We start from the raw sequence: 8,285 nt of genomic DNA, 5'->3' as shown, positions 1-8,285 counted from the left end.
GAGGGGGGAGGGGGGAGAAAAAAGTTGAAAAGAAAATCTCATTTTGCGCCTCTTCCTCCAGATTGCCCCTACAGAGCAATGGAAAATTGTTTTAATTGCTCAAGTCAGCAGCTCTAACTCCATAGTCATATCTACATATGCAATGGATCAGAAAACTAAGAAAAAAGCTTATCTTGTAAAATTAGTTTTCAGAGTGAAAGTCTCTTGWAGTTGGAGTCAGATTCCATAAGAATCAGAAAGGAAGTGATTTCCAGGCAAGCACAAAGAAGTAATCTTTTTTCTCTTCTTATGAGCAAGAAGAAAAATAGCAACACAAGTGTTTTGGCAGGACAGAGGAAGACAAAAGAAAAGAGAATGAGAGAGGAAAAATCATAGAGCAGGAGACGATCATAATTCCCGTAAATTAGGTAAAAAGAGCAAAAACTTAGCCTAGTTTCCTTCTGCACCATAGAACTCATATCTTTGTGACCACACGCTAAAAGCTGAATTTGGAACATACATTTCTTCTTACTTCACTGTCTTCAAACATATTTTTCTAAAGCAGTGGGTTCCCTTCTTTGTCCTTCCCCCTTCAGGTATCTTACCTTCTGCAAGGACATGCATTTCCATTGCTTGAATGTTTGCTTAAGAACTACACGAATTATGTAAGGCATACCAGACAAACAACTGCTTTATTTTAGCCTTCCTGTACTTACTAATAAATATTTGTGCACACTTGACAATTTGGCTAACATCAGTGTTGACCATCTTTAAACCTAGGGTTGCTATTAACGTTGTTAACCACCCAGCCTATTGCACTGAAGTCACTCAACTCAAGTTGGTAGCTGGCTGACCATGCCACTGAGCCACCCAGCCTCATCTTTTACTACAGTATACCTAGAATCTACCCACACATTGCACATCATTTCTTCACAAAAATTTTGATTTTCAGGGTAAAAAGGGTAAACTTATTTGGAGTAAGTCATAACTTTCCAAACATAAAACAAGGAAGTTGTTTTTCATCCATGTAACATTTGCCCTTCCGATTAGAGCAAACCCATATAGCATTAACAGCTGTTCTACACTGTCTGTACCAGTAGATATGAAAACAAAGAGTTCAAATTTCTCTGGCAACAAAGGTTTTATATTACGATACCCTTAACAGAGCACGCACACTAGCAAAACGTGAGCAGAGCAACATTCTTCACTCCATCTGTACTGAGAAGGTCTGTAAACTCAGCATTCACCACGAATGCTCATATGCTTCCTCGCAACAAAAGACTAACGCAGAAGCGCCTAATGGCTGTACTGTGTATAGAGATCTTATAATAGCCAGAAGACCACGTCTTTCAGGTGGTAAAAGCTCTCTTCCCCCACTAGTGTGTAAACTCTCTATCACAGCTGGGAGGAAAGAGTTAGCAGCACAGAATCAGCAAGTGTATAGTTTAATTTTGGCACCTTACAGGATGCTAGAAACATCAGAGAAAGTTACACTCGATGAAAGCAAAGATGGAACTTTACCAGCCCTAAAAGAAAAGGTGATGACTTTTCAAGCCGGAAAGGTTTAAACTTGCAGCTGCCACAGGAGTCTGTGAAGAAAAAATTTCTGATTGAAAGAGTGGTGAGCTGGTGGGACTGCACTGATGAAAGCCTTGTTTTCAGGATGGGAAACAACAGATGGGAATATCCATGACCTTGCTTGGAAAACACAGCGTTTACCATTCATGCTGAACCTGATCGTGTTTCTATGGCCTTCAATTGTTTTTATCATCCTCCCCTCACTCTCCTCATGTTATTTCCTTTAGTTTTATATACTCCACTAGTTAACATTGCCTGTGTGTATGTATCTGTACTTCCTGTCTCATATTTGATAAGGCATCTCTAAATAGCAAGAGCACATAGCTGAACAAAATCTAAGGTGAGCTGCACCAAAGTACCAATGGAAATCCATCAAGATAATACTCAGCATGTATYTTCTAACATTACTAAGAACTACGTATAGCTAGAGAGCACTTAAACTAAGGATTAATGCTTCAAGCTTTGCTCCTCAAGAGCAAATGAACTTTGCTACTTATGTAGCATTTCTCACCGTTTCACATTCTGCTCAGCAATGGGTCTTAATGAAAAATATTGAAGCCTGCACTTCTAATTTGCCTAAGTTCTCCATGTCTTACTCATGACCTCCCAAACAACCAGCAGGTAGAAACTTCTGTCCTGTTAGAATTGCAACACACTCTGCCTACCTTACTTGAAAATATCCTTTTTAACAGTGTTGGCAGAAGTCTGCATTTTTAATAGGGAAACTCAGTCTCTCCAGATATGAGTCAGCTGCAAGCAGCAGTAATACCTTAGTGAATAAATCCAGCCACAGTATACAATTAGTGATAATTCAAGACAGTTTAGGGGAAAAAAGTGCAGATATTTGTTGGATAAAAATTCTAGTTTAAATGTTCAAGTTGCCTAAGCAAAGTATTTGTAACCCTAACGCCTACTAAAGAAAAAAAGACCTAAATCCCACCAATGTTTGGATAAAGTTCAACACTACTACCAGAACAAGTAGAGTCTTGTTTAATAGGCATCTAGCTGTAATTACTTTTGCAYGCACTCAGAACAGAACACATGAATACAGGTACTGTTGCAATAAACACACATTTCTTCTTTTGATAAAGAGAAGCTCTTTACATTTAACACATACTCTATCTGTGACAGGTAAGGTCAGTGTTTATAAAATGTATAATACAGCACTGCTGTAAACATCCTCATCCAGTCAGCAGATTTCAGCACTAACAGAGATTTGAGAGAGAATTTCTTTATGAAGCCATGTAATGGAGAAGCCACACAGAGAAGGTCATTAACAATTTGACAAATGAGCAACTATTCTGCTGATATAAACTATACCATTATTGCACATGAGAAGAAAATGTAGTAATACGTAAAGGATTTTTTTAAACACTGTATCTACACAATATTCCACAGAACCCCTTCAGCCTCAAGGCTGGAAAGAGACTCTATACTGGAACAGGAACAGGACTCCAGACTGCTGACTTTATTGCTTGCTCTAGATGCCTAAAATTTTGACTGCAGCACAAAAATATATATTCATTCAAAGTCATCATGTGATACACTTCCAGTGCATATTCCTTTAATCTGTACATTTTACCGGCTATCTCAAGCATTCTGAGCATTTCACTTTATTAGCACCACTGTATTTCACACCTAGGAAGTCAAAGCCTAGTTCAAAGGTCAAGCTTATGAAATCAGTCTCTTAGGTCTTAAAGAGACTCCAGGAGAGTTTCTGGAGAAAACTGGAGGTTTAGATGCGTGCCCAGTTTCAAGAGATGGATGTTAAATGCCCTGAAGTCATCCTTCTGGAAAGCCAAATGCAACCTGCTTCCTCCCTTAGTGAATGCTCAGTTCACTTTTTGCCTAAGAGACCATGGAAAGACTTCTTTGACACCCATCTCTCCTGCTTTTGATGACTCTAAGAAGCTCACATATGTAGTATTCTCGGACTGCCTCTGGAACACAAGCGAACCTTACAGTTAACAAAACCCAGACCCTAACTGAGCAGGCTTAAGCATTAAAGGAATACTGTGTCAGCAGATTCACTGTAGAGCGTCTCGGTTGAGAAATACAGACTTTTTTTTGGGGGGAGGGGGCTACTGTAAAGCAAGCAGTATTATGCCTAAGAATATAGGGACACTTTTTTGGAGATTATAGAACACTCAAAAACCAAGCCTTGAATTTTTTTCCAGGAGGAGTAATTCTGAACTTTAACCTAGTTCCCACCTCTGTACAAATCTGTTACTCATTCCCCTTCTGTTAGCAATCTTGAACTGTTCATTAATAAATATGCAGCTTGGAGCAGTCATAACAAAGAACCAGCTTTCAATGTTACTAAAATATTCAGAAGAACATGCTTCTGCATGTTCCTGCCACAGAGCTGCAAGGAGCTTGGAAATAAAGGGAAGTGCTCTTAAGTGTGTACAAAGTTTTGGGTTGAAATTTGGTTTCAATTTCAATCCACATGATGGAAAAGCATCTCAGCATTGGTCTTTTTGTTTCAAAAGATTCACATGAAGGGTGGAAGAGCGACTGCTGAAGTGCCTGGGCATGGGAAACAAAATGAGAGTATTGTGAATCAGCTTTCTAGTCACTCCATTACCACTGTAGCAGCTCTGTCACTGGACTGTTATTTCTGCAAGAGTAAAACTCATCTTGCCCAGCCTGCCATCTGAACTGTTTCAGAGGAATCAAAGATGCATAAGTAAAAGGCATCCTTTCAGCACGAAGAACTAATGAGAGGACTATTACTATTGTGAAATAAATCAAGCATTATYGGGAAAAAGTCCTGATTTTTCAGGTCATTTCAGGACAAATCCTTTTTCAGAAAAGAAAGGGCTGCTCTTCAATTCAGACCTTGCCTGTGATATGAACTGGATCATTACTCCAGGGAGTGAGAAAATTTCCAGCTATTATGTGGTAAAATCCTACCATGAGAATTTATGTGAAAAATGCTAGCAAAAGAGATTTGCTGCTATCCTTTTGTTATTTAAATATCAATAATATTTTTTTCTGTGGTTTTCTGCAACAGTGTGTCAGCTTTTCTGCCATCACTGCAAAAACTTCCTTGAATAATAATAAAGTGGGAACTCATTACTCACTGGTTCAAGCTGAGGAAGCAAGAAGCCAAATTAGGAAAGGTTTATGGCACGAAGCAGCACAAAATAAGTACCCAGACCCCTTCAGACAGCGGAGACCTCCATGGGAATTTCCTCCCCTCTTACAAAACCCACGACGAGCGAAGCGCTGACAATTTTCTGAGCAAGTCCTCGCACAACCCATGGGCCCTGGAAGGCACACAAGCGGGCTGTGCTTCCTACTCTATGTGCACTAAACTCTTCCTACTTTCTTTGAAGAAGTAACAATCCCCAGAAGTTTAGTAGCGGGGMACTCTGATGGAGCACAATTGCTTTTAAGCGAAGTAGTAGCAAATAAACATCCCAGTGTTAATATTTCTCCCGGGTGGTCTTCCTCTGCTTCAGCCTTGCGGATTAACAACGAGCGGATCAGCAGCAGTGTGGAGCGCTAGCAGGTATTAATTCAACTCCAACTGTTTAGCGAGAGAATCCTGTTTTACACCAAGTTTCCTGCTGGTGTTGAAATCTATTCAAGTAAAGATGTCCTCCTCCCCCCCCCCACACACACACACCTACACCAGCTTCAGAGGAGGAAAACAAGTATCAAAGTACAACCTGCAGTTACAACAACAGGACGGGGAATCACAGCAACGGGTGGATGCGGCAGGACTGATCCCTACACAGGCCTAATCCCCATACTAGAAGCGACACACACACATACACACACAAATGTCATGGTTTAAAAAAATAAAATAAAATAATAGTAGTAATCGGCCCCCTGGTCCCCGTGAGCGGCACTGTTAAGCGGAGGGCGGCGGCCCCTTCCCTCCCTCCCGCCCGGCCACCCCTGCCTAGCTGAGGCTGCGCCGCCGCCTCCCCCCGCCGCAGCGCAGCGCCGCGGGCGGCTCCTCTCCTCCTTCCCCGGCGGCAGGAACCGTGCGGCGGCCCCTCTTCGCGGCAACGGCGGCGTCTCCGCCCAGCCCGGCGGCCGCGGGCCCGCGCCCGCACTCACCGAGGGCGGCCAGCAGCAGGACGACGACGAGGACGACGACACGACGACGAGGCCGCCTGCCYGTTGTCCCACCGCGGCCCGCCACCGCTGGCTGTCAGGGGCCGCCGGGGGCGGGGAGCAGCACCGCCCCGGCCGGGGGCGGCCAGCGGGGCCGGCTCCGCCCCGCGGCGGCGACATGGCGGGCCCGCCCACCCCTTCACTCCTTCAGGGCCGCCCGCAGCGACGCAGCGGTCTCGTCTTCTCCCTTTCTCCTCGCGTCAGGGCCGCTGCTGCGACATGGCGGTTGCTTCTCCCTCACCCGCCAGGGCTGTGGTGGCGACATGGCGGTCGCTTCTCCCTCCCCTCTCAGGGCTGTGGTGGCGACATGGCGGTCGCTTCTTCCTCCCCATCAGGGCTGTGGAGGCGACATGGTGGTCGCTTCTTCTCCCCCTTCCCCGGTCTCACGACATAGCAGCAGGCACCAGTGCCTGCCKCCCACATGGTTGTTGGGCTTTTAGCCAAAGCAGCTGGTTACTTATAAACTGGTGGCGATCAGTGGCGCGGTGGCAGGGCTGGAGGCAGGCGTCCAGGCAGGGGATGTCCTAAAGCCATTGCTGAGCCTGGTGTCCTTGGCGCAGCTGGGAGTGCAGCGCACCTGTCGCAGGAGAAGGCAAAGAAATAAAACACAGATGCTTTTCTGTGTTAGGGAGGAGTGCTGAAACATACAAAATAACTTCGATGGCTCTTATAGTTGTTTGCTGTTTGGACTTCTGCAGACTGACCTGTGCTGGTCCTGCTGGAGCTTGCAGCCTGTGGGAAATAAGCGCCGGGATCTAAGGGTCAACAAGTTRCGGTGTTCTTGTTAACTAAGTACTGCAGTCCTGGCGTCGGCACACCTCCTGTTTGAAGGCTGATCTTACCATCTGTGAATGATACCTGTAGGAAAGGAAACCTCTTGAGCCAGCAGCTCATCATATTAAATGCATGCTGAGAGTACCTTCCAGGTTGGCTCATTTTCTGATTGTAATTAACTTCCCATGGAGTAATTTACATGCAAGACTGAGTTTTTCAGAATGAATTCATACTTGTAAGTGGTGGAAGTTCAAGGCCAATGTTTCCTTCAGGACACTGCAAATTGTGATGATTCCAGTGGTAAGGGAAGCCGGAGAATTTCTAAAATCTAGGTACTTTCCATAGGGATAAGCTATCCCGTGAACTGACCACATTTTTGATCACTGCATATATATGAGTATTAAGTAATAAAATAATTTCAGTACATTCCTCTTGGAGACTGTTTTTGAGATAAAGTCCTGAAAAAGCTTCCTTTTCCAGAAAAAAATAGTGATTTGTTAATTTTCGTTTCCGATAGAACAGACTTCTATATTCCATGTGTGTCACTGAGTTTTGAATAAATAAATAAAACCCTTCGTTCCCAGGTTCCAGTGCAATTGTAGCAAAATCTGATGAACAAATGAATATCAAAGACTAGTAGAATAGCAGGTCAGCAACAGAAATGGAGAATCCATTCATGAGCTCTAACTTCTCTTCGTGAATATCTGCAAGCTTTRTATTTTCTGTTCTGTGCGGAGGAATAGCCACATAGCTGCTGCTGTGGCAGGAAGCTTTCTTACTATCAAAATCGGCTGCTACAGCATATGATGGGTGTATGCAAAGAAGCACAGGCAATAATGGGATTGGGAGACATGAATGTTTATTCAAGGACATATGGTAATGCTATCTGACAGCTATAGCAGGTGCCAACTCTGCTCGCAGCACAGAGTATTTAGGCAGTCACTCAGGCTACTTTTGCAAAAACATATTACCCTTTTAGCAGATGATTAAAAGTTGTGGTTTCGTCTCTCTCCCAAGACTGCCAGGAGATGAGTGCTACACTCAATCCATTTTTGTAAGGAAGTCTTTTTACTGAAATGAGTTCTCAGTTTTAAGATCACATTGCAAGGACATCCAACAGTTTTCCTGGGCAATTATGCATTGTGCTGAATCAGGGATAAATGAAATGACTTGTTTCAGTTCCTTCAGCCAAGATAGCCACAAATAAGGGTGGCGTGCTTGTTGGTTGCAGTCATGGGAGTCTCTGTGCTTAGGACTTCCTTTTTTATTATTATTATTTTCTCATGAAAATACTTCATGGCAGATGAAGTGTCATGTCAGTCTTCTGTCCTTTCCTCAGAGCTGGGGAAATTCACTGACAGTGAAACCTCAAATTCCTTCTAGAGTATTCTTTGGGGTTATTCACCAAGCAGTGTCCTAGGAGGCCCAGGAGTGTATCATGTCTGCTCAGTTCCCAGATGGCTTCCCTATCAGCCTGTAAACATTTGTCACTCATTCTGATCCTGTCAAGAAGTTTCAAATACTTGAGATTCCCAACAGGCAGCTTTCAGCTCCTTTTAGCCTTTAAAGCGTTAACATACAGCCGTTCACAGACTCCTTTGTTGTGGTAACCTTCCAAACAACCATCTGACCACTGAGGTTGCCCCATTTGGAGGATTTCTGCAGTTTCAGATGGATGGACTAGGACTGGGATGAGTGGGACACAGTGAACTAGATCTGTCAGCCCACCGGGCCCAGAGCTGTTTGTCCTTCACAGCAGATAGCCARATGAAGTATCCCTCAGCAGCACGATCTGCATGTGTCCTCAAGCTTTTCCTGGCTAC

General features: G+C 44.0%; 1 protein-coding gene across 1 annotated transcript in view; it reads right to left on the bottom strand.

Annotated features, from left to right (window-relative positions):
- The window catches only part of ACO1 (aconitase 1), a 35,250-nt gene extending 29,493 nt beyond the window's left edge, over nucleotides 1-5,757 (bottom strand). The window contains exon 1 of the mRNA XM_085312450.1: nucleotides 5,632-5,757. The gene's annotated coding sequence lies outside the window, so the exon portion shown is untranslated. The remainder of the gene's footprint in view (nucleotides 1-5,631) is intronic.
- Between the last annotated feature and the right edge of the window lie 2,528 nt (nucleotides 5,758-8,285).

This window comes from Rhea americana, unplaced genomic scaffold, assembly GCF_003343005.1.
Source record: "Rhea americana isolate MKP2758 unplaced genomic scaffold, rheAme1 scaffold_365, whole genome shotgun sequence".
In the NCBI taxonomy this organism is placed as follows: Eukaryota; Metazoa; Chordata; class Aves; order Rheiformes; family Rheidae; genus Rhea; species Rhea americana.
Note: the sequence above shows the minus strand (reverse complement) of the source record. Positions and strands in the feature narration are given on the sequence as shown.